Source organism: Pleurodeles waltl, chromosome 8 (assembly GCF_031143425.1).
Source record: "Pleurodeles waltl isolate 20211129_DDA chromosome 8, aPleWal1.hap1.20221129, whole genome shotgun sequence".
Taxonomy (NCBI): Eukaryota; Metazoa; Chordata; class Amphibia; order Caudata; family Salamandridae; genus Pleurodeles; species Pleurodeles waltl.
Genome location: NC_090447.1, coordinates 1,493,869,095 through 1,493,882,620, shown reverse-complemented (window position 1 = coordinate 1,493,882,620; position 13,526 = coordinate 1,493,869,095). Strand labels below are relative to the sequence as shown.

The 13,526-nt window shown below is 42.7% G+C and overlaps 1 protein-coding gene across 1 annotated transcript in view; it reads left to right on the top strand.

Moving 5' to 3' along the window:
* Positions 1–13,526, top strand: part of FBXO40 (F-box protein 40) — a 90,157-nt gene that overhangs the window by 41,263 nt on the left and 35,368 nt on the right. The gene's annotated exons all lie outside the window — the stretch shown is intronic.

Here is a 13,526-nt window from a genome sequence, read left to right as displayed (position 1 = left end):
GGGTGGAAGGAAATTTGTGGCTCCTCTCAGATTCCAGAACTTTCTGCCACAGAAATGTGAGGAACATGTGTTTTTTTAGCCAAATTATGAGGTTTGCAAAGGATTCTGGGTAACAGAACCTGGTCCGAGCCCCGCAAGTCACCCCTCCTTGGATCCCCCTAGGTCTCTAGTTTTCAGAAATGCACAGGTTTGGTAGGTTTCCCTAGGTGGCGGCTGAGCTAGAGGCCAAAATCTACAGGTAGTCACTTTGCTAAAAACAGCTCTGTTTTCTGTGATATGTCCACGTTGTGTTTTGGGGCATATCCTGTCGCGGGCGCTAGGCCTACCCACACAAGTGAGGTATCATTTTTATCGGGAGACGTGGGGGAACGCTAGGTGGAAGGAAATTTGTGGCTCCTCTCAGATTCCAGAACTTTCTGCCACAGAAATGTGAGGAACATGTGTTTTTTTAGCCAAATTTTGAGGTTTGCAAAGGATTCTGGGTAACCGAACCTGGTCCGAGCCACACAAGTCACCCCTCCTTAGATTCCCCTAGGTCTCTAGTTTTCAGAAATGCACAGGTTTGGTAGGTTTCCCTAGGTGGCGGCTGAGCTAGAGGCCAAAATCTACAGGTAGGCACTTCGCAAAAAACAGCTCTGTTTTTTTCCAAAATTTAGGATGTGTCCACGTTGCGCTTTGGGGTGTTTCCTGTCGCCGGCGCTAGGCCTACCCACGCAAGTGAGGTATCATTTTTATCGGGAGACTTGGGGGAACGCTGGGTGGAAGGAAATTTGTAGCTCCTCTCAGATTCCAGAACTTTCTGCCACAGAAATGTGAGGGACATGTGTTTTTTTAGCCAAATTTTGAGGTTTGCAAAGGATTCTGGGTAACAGAACCTGGTCCGAGCCCCGCAAGTCACCCCTCCTTGGATTCCCCTAGGTCTCTAGTTTTCAGAAATGCACAGGTTTGGTAGGTTTCCCTAGGTGGCGGCTGAGCTAGAGGCCAAAATCTACAGGTAGTCACTTTGCTAAAAATAGCTCTGTTTTCTGTGATATGTCCACGTTGTGTTTTGGGGCATATCCTGTCGCGGGCGCTAGGCCTACCCACACAAGTGAGGTATCATTTTTATCGGGAGACGTGGGGGAACGCTGGGTGGAAGGAAATTTGTGGCTCCTCTCAGATTCCAGAACTTTCTGCCACAGAAATGTGAGGAACATGTGTTTTTTTAGCCAAATTATGAGGTTTGCAAAGGATTCTGGGTAACAGAACCTGGTCCGAGCCCCGCAAGTCACCCCTCCTTGGATCCCCCTAGGTCTCTAGTTTTCAGAAATGCACAGGTTTGGTAGGTTTCCCTAGGTGGCGGCTGAGCTAGAGGCCAAAATCTACAGGTAGTCACTTTGCTAAAAACAGCTCTGTTTTCTGTGATATGTCCACGTTGTGTTTTGGGGCATATCCTGTCGCGGGCGCTAGGCCTACCCACACAAGTGAGGTATCATTTTTATCGGGAGACGTGGGGGAACGCTAGGTGGAAGGAAATTTGTGGCTCCTCTCAGATTCCAGAACTTTCTGCCACAGAAATGTGAGGAACATGTGTTTTTTTAGCCAAATTTTGAGGTTTGCAAAGGATTCTGGGTAACCGAACCTGGTCCGAGCCACACAAGTCACCCCTCCTTAGATTCCCCTAGGTCTCTAGTTTTCAGAAATGCACAGGTTTGGTAGGTTTCCCTAGGTGGCGGCTGAGCTTGAGGCCAAAATCTAAAGGTAGTCACTTTGCTAAAAACAGCTCTGTTTTCTGTGATGTGTCCACGTTGTGTTTTGGGGCATATCCTGTCGCGGGCGCTAGGCCTACCCAAACAAGTGAAGTATCATTTTTATCGGGAGACTTTGGGGAACATAGAATAGCAAAACAAGTGTTATTGCCCCTTGTCTTTCTCTACATTTATTCCTTCCAAATATAGGGGTGTGTGTAAAAAAGACATCTATATGAGAAATTCCATGTAATTCACGTGCTACTATGGTCACCCCGGAATTCAGAGATGTGCAAATAACCACTGCTCCTCAACACCTTATCTTGTGCCCTTTTTGGAAATGCAAAGGTTTTCTTGATAGCTATTTTTTACTCCTTATATTTCAGCAAATGAATTACTGTATACCCGGTATAGAATGAAAACGCACTGCAGGGTGCAGCTCATTTATTGGCTCTGGGTTCCTCGGGTTCTTGATGAACCTACAAACCCTATATATCCCCGCAACCAGAGGAGTCCAGCAGACGTAACGGTATATTGCTTTCGATAATCTGACATTGCAGGGAAAAGTTTCAGAGTAAAAAGTAGAGAAAAATTGATGTTTTTTTCACCTCAATTTCAATATTTTTCTTTTTCAGCTGTTATTTTCTGTAGGAAACCCTTGTAGGATCTACACAAATGACCCCTTGCTGAATTCAGAATTTTGTCTACTTTTCAGAAATGTTTAGGTTTCTGGGATCCAGCATTGGTTTCATGACCATTCCTGTCACTGACTGGAAGGAGGCTGAAAGCACAAAAAATTGCACAAATGGGTTATGCCCCAGTAAAATGCCAAAATTGTGTTGAAAAATTGGGTTTTCGGATTCAAGTCTGCCTGTTCCTGAAAGCTGGGAAGCTGCTGAGTTTAGCACCGCAAACCCTTTGTTGATGCCATTTTCAGGGGAAAAACCACAAGCCTTCTTCTGCAGCCACTTTTTCCAATTTTTTTGAAAAAAACAAAATTTTCCCTGTATTTTGGCCAATTTCTTGGCCTCTTTCAGGGGAACCCACAAAGTCTGGGTACCTCCAGAATCCCTAGGATGTTGGAAAAAAAGGACGCAAATTTGGCTTGGTTAGCTTATGTGGACAAAAAGTTATGCGGGCCTAAGCGCGAACTGCCCCAAATAGGCAAAAAAAGGCCTGGCACAGGAGGGGGAAAAGGCCTGGCAGCGAAGTGGTTAACCACCTGACAATGTATCCAGAGAGGCAATGAATCTTGCATACAGTCTTGTCAGGTGTAGTCTGCATTTTTCAGTTGTGTGTGGCTGTGGTATATTTAATACTTAAGGTGGAGAATCCATTGGTAGCATTTTATCCACCTATCCCTTTAGTGCAGTAAGTGCGGTGACCAGATTTTACTCCAAGTTTAAAGAATCCTCCAGAAATTAGAGGACTTTCATTTATCACCAAACTCTACATCAGTCCCAAAAAGCTTCTGGTAGTATTCATGAAATGCCTAGAGAAGCTTTACTAGTTTATTTGGTTCTGTTTGATTGCTAATGAATGCACAGGAGTGTGACTTTTACAGATAGGTTGGGACTGTGGTGGGTAAAATACTGAAGTCTGCTCCACTGGCATGGAGCCTTCCTTTGTTTGCTATCAGCACCAACCATGGATGTGACTGGTGTGCTGATCCTGACAAACACCTGTTTGAAGGCCTGTTGTTTCACTTAGGTCTGAGAGATATTTCTTTATGTATGCACGTGGATGCCTTGATTGTTTTGTGATTATCTACATTTAGACTTAATAAAGCGAATAAACATTCTTCATTGAAACAACTGTGCATACGTTTCTGCAATGTTTGTTGTGCGTGCTTCTTGTATGTTGTCTACAGAAACATTTGGTCAGTTACCTTGCGCATTGGTAATAGTATTCGGATCTCCGTATGTTTCAATCGTATATATCTGCACCACATTTGCACGCCTTATGCATGTTGGGTTCAACATCATTTTGCCCTATTCTTCACTCTGATTTTTTTCTTTACTCTGATTTATAATTGTAAACCATGAAACGTCTGATTACATAGTTTGCTGACAACACCTCATGATGTTCAAGAGTCGTTCAGAATTGGCATGTTCATTTGAACCCAGGGAATGTAATATTTCTTGAGCATTAATGGAAATAGACTACTATGATCGTACCAGAGGAAGTCACCTCATGCTCCTTGTCGCAAAGTAATGCCTGTATGTCAGGTAAAAATGAACATTTTGTTGAACTTGATGATTACTTTGCTGCCTAAAGGATTTTCATGATTTGTAGTATTGTGTTAACTTGCCTCTGTAAAGAAAAGACCCAGTTCTGGTGGCAATGTTTGGATGATCTTGGGTGTAAGGTAGAACTTTCCTGCTCTTTGATCTCTCTCCCAAGTGTGGGATTGGTAGACAGAATTCCTGGACTGGCATATGTGACATAAGTTGGGGTATTAACGGTACCACAGCGTGAAATGTGGATGAAGGTAGAGTGTGCCTCATATGTGCATCTGCAGACTTCAAGCTGCAACAGGCGATAGCTGGGCACAGCATCTATGGATGATCGACTCTAGACCACATGCAATACACTGTTAACTTAAACATGGACGCACAGGAAATGCTAAAGGACACAAGTTAATTCACTTTACATTTATTTGTAGTCAAGTTTAGCTGGGTCTGAGGTAAGTTGAGCTGTGTTAAGCGGAGCTTAGTTGAGGTATGTTGAGTTTATTTGAATGAGGTGAGTTGAGCTGAGCTGAGTTGAGGTAAGATGAGCTAAATTGAGTTGAGTTGTTAATCTGAGTTGAGGTAGGATGAGCTGAGTTAATCTGTGTTGAGTTAAAGCGAGGTGAATTTAACTGAGCATTTAAGCTGAGCTAAGTTAAATTAACTTATTGATAAAGTGCAGATCCAGTTGTGTAGCAGCAGAGTGGCATACTAGAGAAGGGTGTGGTGTAAAGGCGCAAGGGAGAGACTAGGAATAATATTGTTCTTGACTGTTACCATGTGGAGAGTCCATAGACTATTTTTCGGGTTGCTAGCCGTGGATCGCAATGAGTTGGTGTGTGCACATACATTGTACTCCTACAAGACGTAAGCAAAGGCCTGGGGACTACCCTGCACCACAAGTCATACATACTCAGCTGTATTTAAGGATAGCTCCCCTTCACAAAATCATCTGTTGAAGTTGTGTCTGGCTGCCACCAGGAGCTGGCCGTTGGGTCAGAACAGCACAAAAAGATAAAAGGTCTGATTTAGAGTCTGGATGTACTGCACTTGTAATAAGGTGGATGGGATATCTATCATATTTGTAACAGAGTGATCCGTCCTCCAAATATAAATCCTTTTTGTTTTTCTACCACTTATCATTTTCAATTGTATTGATTGAACAATATCCCCATATAAAGCCTCTGTTTTAAAATGTGAAGTTACAATTCCTTGTTACATTATCAAATAAACTGTAACAAGCAAACTAACTGGCTTTTGATACCTTCGTCATTTAAAGCCCGACAGATGAGCTTCACTTTTGCATACAGATCTAATACTGTGTTGGAATAAGTAAATGATACACAAATCAGCCAAAGCTTATTGGCCATCATATCCTATGCTGTATTACTGGAGCCAATGAGGAATGTGGTTCGGCAGCCACTAATTCTGATGCATTCACCGGTGTGATACAAAAAAGTATATTTCTTCTTTATGTGGTAGATTGTAGCATGGCAAAAAATTGTCCTTGTGATATTGCTAAACTCTGTATGTTCAATTTGAAATCTAAGGGCCTTGCCAAGTCATGTTATCTCTGATTCAGCTGTCACCTGATAGTAAAGTGGCATAGTTATCATAAGTCAAGAGACATGTACTTGTTTTGTGGATTATGTAAATGATTTATGGGCTTGCTCTCCAAGGAATACTTACTTATGGTCACTACCCCTCCTGAAGTATAGGCCATCAACCTAGACTCTTTAGCCATCTGTACCCTGAGCTTTTCTTTCAGTCTGATTCCAGGTGCAACCCATCTCCTTGCAGTCAGCCTCAAGGCCTCTGTGGCAAATGTTTTTTGGCCTTCCTCTTTACCTTTTTCTCTTGAGGGTTCCAGGTCAGGGCTTGCCTAGTGATGTTTGATGCAGGCTTGTGGAGGGTGTGACCTATCCATCCCCAGCATCTTCTCGGGATTTCTTCATGAGCAGGTAGCTGGAAAGTCTTCTGCCATAGGTCATTGTTGCTGATGGTGCTTAGCCAGTGCATTTGGAGGATTTTCCTCAGACAGGTGTTGATGAAGGTCTGGGCATTGTTGGTGGTGGTCACTGTTGTCCTCCATACTGGAGGAACCATTTTATGGTGGCGTTAAAAAGCCTGATCTTGGTTTGCAGCTTTAGGTCCTTGGAGCTCTAGATCTTCTTTAGCTAAATGAAGGCAGCCCTTGCTTTGCTGATTTTTGCCTTGATGTCAGTGTCTGTGCCACCCTGCTTATACATGACACTGCCCAGGTAGGTGAAGGCCTCAACCTCTTCCAGTGCATCATCTGCAAGGGTGACTAGAATTGTGCTCACCGTATGAACCTTCAGGATCTTGGTTTTTCCCCTGTGGATGTTGAGGCCAAGGTGTGCTGATGTGGCTGCCACATTGTTGGTCTCCTCTTGCATCTGCAGATGGGTATAGGAGAGCAGGGCCAGGTCATCTGCAAAGTCCAGGTCGTTGACCTGTGGCCAAGGTATCCACTGGATCCCATTTCTTCTCCTTGCTGTGGATGTGTTTATGATCCAGTCTATGACCTTCAGGAGAAGACAAGTCGAGAGCAAAAAACCCTGGCAGACTCCAGACCTCACTTGGAAGCCTTCTATGGATTGTCCTCCTGTACTGTCTTGCAGGTTATTCTCTTGCCAGAGTTCCTTGTGATTTTTACAAGTTTCTCTGGCACACCCTAGTGGCAGGAGAGTTCCCAAAGGGTCTCTCTGTCCATGCTTTTAAATGCCTTTTCATAGTTGATGAAGTTGACATATAGGGGGAAGTTTCATTCCATTGACTGCTCAATGATTATGTGCAGGGTTGCAGTCAGGTCTGTGCAGGATCTATCTTTGTGGATGCCAGCTTGCTGGTTTCACAACTGAGCATCAACATGTTACTTCATTCTGTTGAGGACGACTCTGTTGATCACTTTGGGGTTTATGGAAGAGTTATCCCTCTGTAGTGTGTGCAGTCATTCAGGCTATTCCTAGCTATAGATACATCCTTTAGGAATGGGGAAACAAAGTTATACTATTGAGAACATCAATCAATTCTTTGAGAAATCATGCAGTGTTACGGAAATAGCTCCTTTCCAGTAGTTCTTGAAACATAAATAAAAAGTGCTACTGAGAAGCACTGGTAGTCTCTCATCATGAGCACTGCACTTCTGTTGAGTACTCTCTAGTAAAAAGCTCTTCAGACCTTCTGAGAAGTGCCAATACTATCCTTTTCAGATTAACAAATTGAACCAACTGCTGCAAAATCCAGAGGGAAGAAACACTGGAGTCCTTACCACGTGGTAGAGGTTCTTTCAGTAAAGCAATAGCATGCCACAATGTAACACGATCTTGCTTTGATGAGCCACGTTTAGCAGCACCAGGAAAATACTTGGAACATCCACAGATGTTCCAAGACTTTTTAGCACAACAACCCTTACATTTCATCTCTAGACCAGCTCAATTTGCCTTAGATTCCGCTAAACCCACCTTTATTTTGTCATGCCTTTCAAAGCTTGTTGATAACATGGGCATTGCCTTTAATTTTAAATAAAAGCTCATGTGTACAGCAATGTGGTATCAAACACACAAGAGGTGATGGGAAGAATGTTTGTATTAGGTCAAACCACTGGCAATCACTCATGTTTGCACTCCAACCCATCATTCTTTCTGTATGCTTCAGTGTGATGCCCTTCATTGCATGGGTATGTACAAATGTGGGTCCCATGCACAATGAGCCACTGGAACCAAGCTATGCCCGACCGATGAGCCCTAGCAAGAGCAGAAAGAGGTCTTGGGATGCTGGTGTTCTGGTTCAGGGAGGACTTGGCCTGGCAGTTTGAGGTGGACTGTTCCTATTGGAGTAGGGTCAAAACTGATTTGCAGATGGCTGTGTTCAAACTGAGGTGACAGTGTGCGTATAAATGATGGGCAGAGTTGCAGCCTCAAGTAGTTACCAGTGACTGAGATTAAATCAAGAATTTCCTCCATCATTTTTTGTATGCTTCAGGAAAGTGGCACCTTCATGATTGACATTAATGGAGTTTTTGGAAGGTGCTCAAACAGGTTTATTAACATTGCAGTAAGGTTTAAGAAATATGGGGCCAGATGTATGAAAGCTTTTTGCATTTGTAAACGGTGCGAATGCCCGTTTGCGAATGCAAAAAGCCATTTCAGAATATATTAAAGGCATTCTGAAAGCAATTTTAAGGAATCTCTAAAATAGCGATTCCTTAAAATTGTGACCCTTTTTAGAGAGTCGCAAATTGCGACTCTCTAAATAAGAAATCGCAAATAAGGATTCCTTATTTGCGATTGCTAGGCACATGTAAGAAGCAATTCCTTAATGCGAATTGGGCATTAAGGAATCGCTATTTACCACCAAGTTGAATTTGGTGGTAACCGTGTGCAAATTTTAAAAATGCATTATAAAGACATTTTTTAAATGTACATGTAAAGCACACATGCCCTTTTGGCATGTGTGCACCTTACATGTCCTAAAAAACTTTTTGGGGTGCAGCAGAGGGGGCCTTAGGCCCCCAGCACCCTGGGGTTTTGCATTTCCAAAATTGCGATTTCCAGTTAAGAAATCGCAATTTTGGAAATGCAAAAAATTCACAGATATGGGCCTACAGGCCCATAGGTGCGAATGGGGCCGGTATCGCAATTTGCGATTCAGTTATAGCATTTGCGATCTTTAAGAAATCGCTATTACCGAATCGCAAATGTGATACATTGTATTTTGCGAATCAGAAATAGCAATTTCTTAAAAATCGCTATTTCCGACTCGCAAAAGGCCTTCTTGGTACATCTGGCTCCTAGTTTTTTATATTAGTCAGTTCAGCCAACTAAAAGTTGAGACGGCAAGGACTGAAGAATATGCAGCAGAAATGTTTTACCATAGATTTTAAGAAGAGCTTAAGAATGTATTGACGATAGTCCAGCTGCAACGATTCTGTTGATAGATTTGACCTTGCAAATACTCCATCAGCTTAAGCAGCAGGGATCAAACTAGAGATGAACTCTACGCCACCAGGTTTGCCCTTTTCCTTCTCAAACTCCTTCAGTTCAGTCAACTAAAAGTAGAGACGGCAAGGATAGAAACGTTTGTGGCACAAGTGTTTTACCATGGACAAAAGCAAGGACTTAAGGATGTGTTATGCAGGGTTACTGACTGCCCACCCACAGCCAATGAGATGACCTATTTGACCTTGTAAATTGACCATCCACTTAAGCAGCAGAAATCAGATAAGAGATGTTCCTTCTAAAACTCCTACACTACTTGAAGGCAAATAGTGCCACCTGATCTTAATTGGCAGGCATGGGTCGAGTATCAAAAATTCATGTGTTTCTAAATAGTCAAGCACACTTCCTTCTCAGAGTTACCATGCTTACCAACCTTAACCATTGAGATGACATATTCAGCCTTTTAAATTGACCATCAGCTTAAACACCAGAAATCAGAGAAGAGATGAACTGCACATTACCAGGGTTACCCCTATTCCTTCTGAAACTTCTATACCACTGATAGTGGAAGAACTAAGGCAAATTAGAAGAACAGTCAATAGAGAAAGGTGGAGAAGAAATGGTTCAATCTTTTATTGTGGCATGTCTGCTCACTTTGGTTGCAAATGTCCTCAATTAAAGGCTAACAGCAGCACCTCATTTTAATTAGCAGGCATGGTTCGAATGTATCAAAAAATCAAGTGTCTCCAAATAGTCAAGAACACTTTCGGCTCAGAGTTACAATTGTTACCCTGATAGGACATCTTCATTTTCTGGGGTAAATTAGTTCTGGAGAATCAGGTTGCTATATGGAGTAATACTAAGTGGTAAAGCATTACATTTAAAAAAAAAATGAAAGTTTCAATGGGGCTCCATTAACTTCATGGGATGTATGCCAGGAGATTGAAAACTTAACTTTAGTTATGGATTTGGACATTGTGAGTCTGTCTGTTTTAATTGATTCATCCACTTTTCCTATAGTTTTAGGAACACCGTTGCTTAGATAGCATAATCCTAGCATAGTCTGGAAGGGAACTAAAATTAGTTTTCAGTCCGACTTCTGTAAAGAGCATTGTTTTTCATGTAGCTCTTCACCTCCGATTCCCTCTGCACTTAAAAGTAAAACTGGGAAAGGGAGAAACAGTTTGTATTGATGCACTTTACAGAGAGTTTAAAAACATTTTCAGTGAAAAAGAGGCTTATGTTTTATCCTGGCTGGACATATTTACCCTCTGCTCTTCAAAGAAGATAAGTTCTTACAAAATGTTTAAAGGAGACTCTAGCTTAGGGCTTCATTGGACATTTGTCGTCTCCTGATAGAACTCCTGTATTTTTTGTACCAGAACAAAATGGTAAGTTGAGGCTCTGGGTCAATTACCAAGACTTAAATGCTATAACCATCAAACATGGGAATCCATTCCCCTTGTTTTCAGTACTGTACATTAGGTGTGCCTGGATGGGCCATCACTGACAGTATGGGAGGGAGGAGCTGGGTCCAGTCCCCCTTACACTTGAATATTCTGTGTCCTGTCTTCAAACACAGGAGTGCATAACTCTTGTAGTTAGCCTGGAGCCAGGGCCAGGAAGGCAGGGCCCCTGGGCACTTCAAAGTGATGTCTCTAGAAGCTTCTCTCCACTTCAAAGGCACAACTGGGTATAATTACTGGACCTCAGACACCAGCCCTTCAGTACACTTCTGGACCTGTGGATACTCTGCCAGGAAGAGGGACTGCCGTTCTGCTGAAAGAACTGCCACTCTGCTGGACTGCTGCTCTGAAGGAATTGCTGCCCTGCTGTGCTGGCCTTCTGCCCTCTTTCCTTTTTGAGAAGGACTGGTCCTGCATCTCTTGGACCCAGAACCCAGAGTGACACTAAGCACTAGTTAGCTGACCTCCTGATCTGAAGCCTCAGGGACACAATAGGCTTCGAACACCATTGCACCGGAACGCTGTGAGTTTACCTTGCCAAGTGGTGCCCCCCCAGTTCAGGACCCTTGAAAGTGGGCCTAAGGTGCTTGCCACCCTCTCTGGATCCAGAGGAACTGACGCATCTCCTCTGCTGTGTGGATTGGACCCGTCGTAAAGACCCAAATTGCCCCCGCAGCCCGTCGTGCCTTCAGAACCGCCACTGTGTGTTGCATCCTTAGCGCAGGCCCTCTCATCTCTCATTTACGGCAGCCTCAACGAGGATACCGGACTCCGTATTGCAGCCTTACAGCTCTTTGGAAACAACGCATCACCTCGACTGCGCTCCCCATCCTCGACACCAGTCTTCGCATCGCAAGCCCCATCAATGTGATCCTCGAAGATGACGATAGGCCCTTGCATCACAGCCTCGCCGCATCTTGAAACAGATGCATCGCTTCAACTGTGCTACTCTTCTCCGATGTGGATTCTCACAAAGTTCAGAAAAACAGGATTTGAGGTACTTTATTCAGCGAGCTTAACCGGGCCCTTGTAGCCTGCCCGCGCTGTATTGCAGTCAGGTTAAACATTTGACTTTGTCCCCAATCTGGCACGACTAGATATACAAAGTTGGCAGTATGTGCTTTTTTGGTACTATTTTCACTTAAACCTTTAAAATTTAATATCTCCGGTTCTGATGATTGAATTTTTGTTGTTTTGCTCTTGTTTTATTTATTAAGGAAAGTACTATTTTCTAAAGTGTGTGGAATCCTTTGCTGTCTGGTATTTTGCACTTTATTACTGTTCTAAGTGTTCCAGAAATACTTTACACATTGCCTCTAGGTTAAGCCTGCCTGCTCTGTGCAAAGCTATCAGGGGACTAGGCACAGGTTAATTTGGATTTGCTTGTGCCTTACCCTGATAAGGATTGTGGTTGCTGCTTGACCAGGGTTCTCGCCCCAGTAATCCAACAACCCAATGTCTTACAATGGAACACAATATCGAGGACAGAATATCGAAAATTAAATATAAACAGGTAAGTCTAGATTTTCTATAGCTCTATATGTTTACATATGCGGTACATACATCTTCAAAATATGTAACTGTGGAGTAAGGAACAGTACATTTATTCTTCCTGTATGCACCCACCTTTCAATATTTTGTTCCTTGATATCCTTCCCTCCCTAGTTATCCTTATATCATGATATTGTTGGTGTGGATATTCAGTAGTATAATCTGTCAAACCCCTGCAGACGTCATTAAACAAAACAACATTCTAGAATGCCTATTGTAGGTGATTGTTAAAGGGGCAGGGCTGGGTGAAGAGAACTTTTTTTCCTCCACACTGGGTGCCCCCTTTAAGAGATTTGGCTAGTCCGGACCGCTATGTATGATGAGAGTTTTGGGCAGGAGTTACAAATAGAGGAATTTAAGTGCTTAAAGAATGGTAATTTTTTGTAGTACTCAATGGAAAAGTTAACTTAAAGGGGGCATTTCCATTTGCCACTAGGATGTGGGGGATCGAGCATAGAGTGAAAGAGATTGAAACTGATTGCATAGAGAGGACATCACACTGGACTTTCAGATTGCCCCTTGAAAACATACTGCAGACAACAGCCTGTGTAAACATATCGGCTCCAAAGAAAGGAAAAATCTAGACCTTACATAAATATCTCCCTACAAAAAGTTCAACATGTGTTTAAATCCTAACTCCCAGGCGTGGTTTACACTCTGACAAGTTGCACCAGTTATCCTTCAATGGATTGTGGTAGTTATCTTGAAATTCACTTTACTGATGTGCCCATTTGTTTAAACAGTCAGTGCTGGAACACATGTTTTTGCCCTCTCAGATGCTGCACTGGTCCATTAGCATATGCATTACGGTAGATGCAGATGAGGCAATTTATATTTCAGTTATTTGCTGCTCGGTTTATTCACATTTGAATTATTTAAGCAGTCAAGTACTTGCTCAGTCAGTGCTGGAAATGTCATATTTCACTGTATTAATTTCTAACCAGTATAATCGCAGCCACATGGGAGGGATACTCTTCTCTGATGATTGAAAGAATCACGAGATACATTATCAGGAGATTTCCAATGCATTTCCCGGGGGGGGAGGGGTAAGAGGGGGACTGGTGCAGTGTGTAATTGTCAAAGAGGCAAAATCTCTGCAAACTTGTGAAGTTATGTGAAATTTCATAAAATGTACTTGACAGTATCTCAATTAATTAATGTTGTTTTATCAGTCTACAAAATCACACAAAAGTTCACCAGATTCACATATCAAAATATTTCACCCCATGTGCAAAAAATGCCTAGGCCTAGTGAACAACACTCGTGGACCACGCCCTAATTTCTAGCCAGCCAAACTCACTACCCAAATATTTTATGCCCAGATTATTTTACTATTCTAGCTCCAGTGGTAGCAGATCTAGACACTTGTGCTGGATGGCAGAGTTAATTGCAGGTTGGAAGGAGTATACGTAGTGATATTTTTATGTAAGGTCAAGATTTTGGTAGTCTCTGCTTTGGAGTCCATGTTTTTTGTAAAAGATGGCTTTCAAGTCTACATTTTCACGTGCTTCTGGAAACTAGATAGTCACTGATGTAAATCCTGTGGTAGATAAATGACAATAGAATAATTTAATGTGGGCACATTGCTAA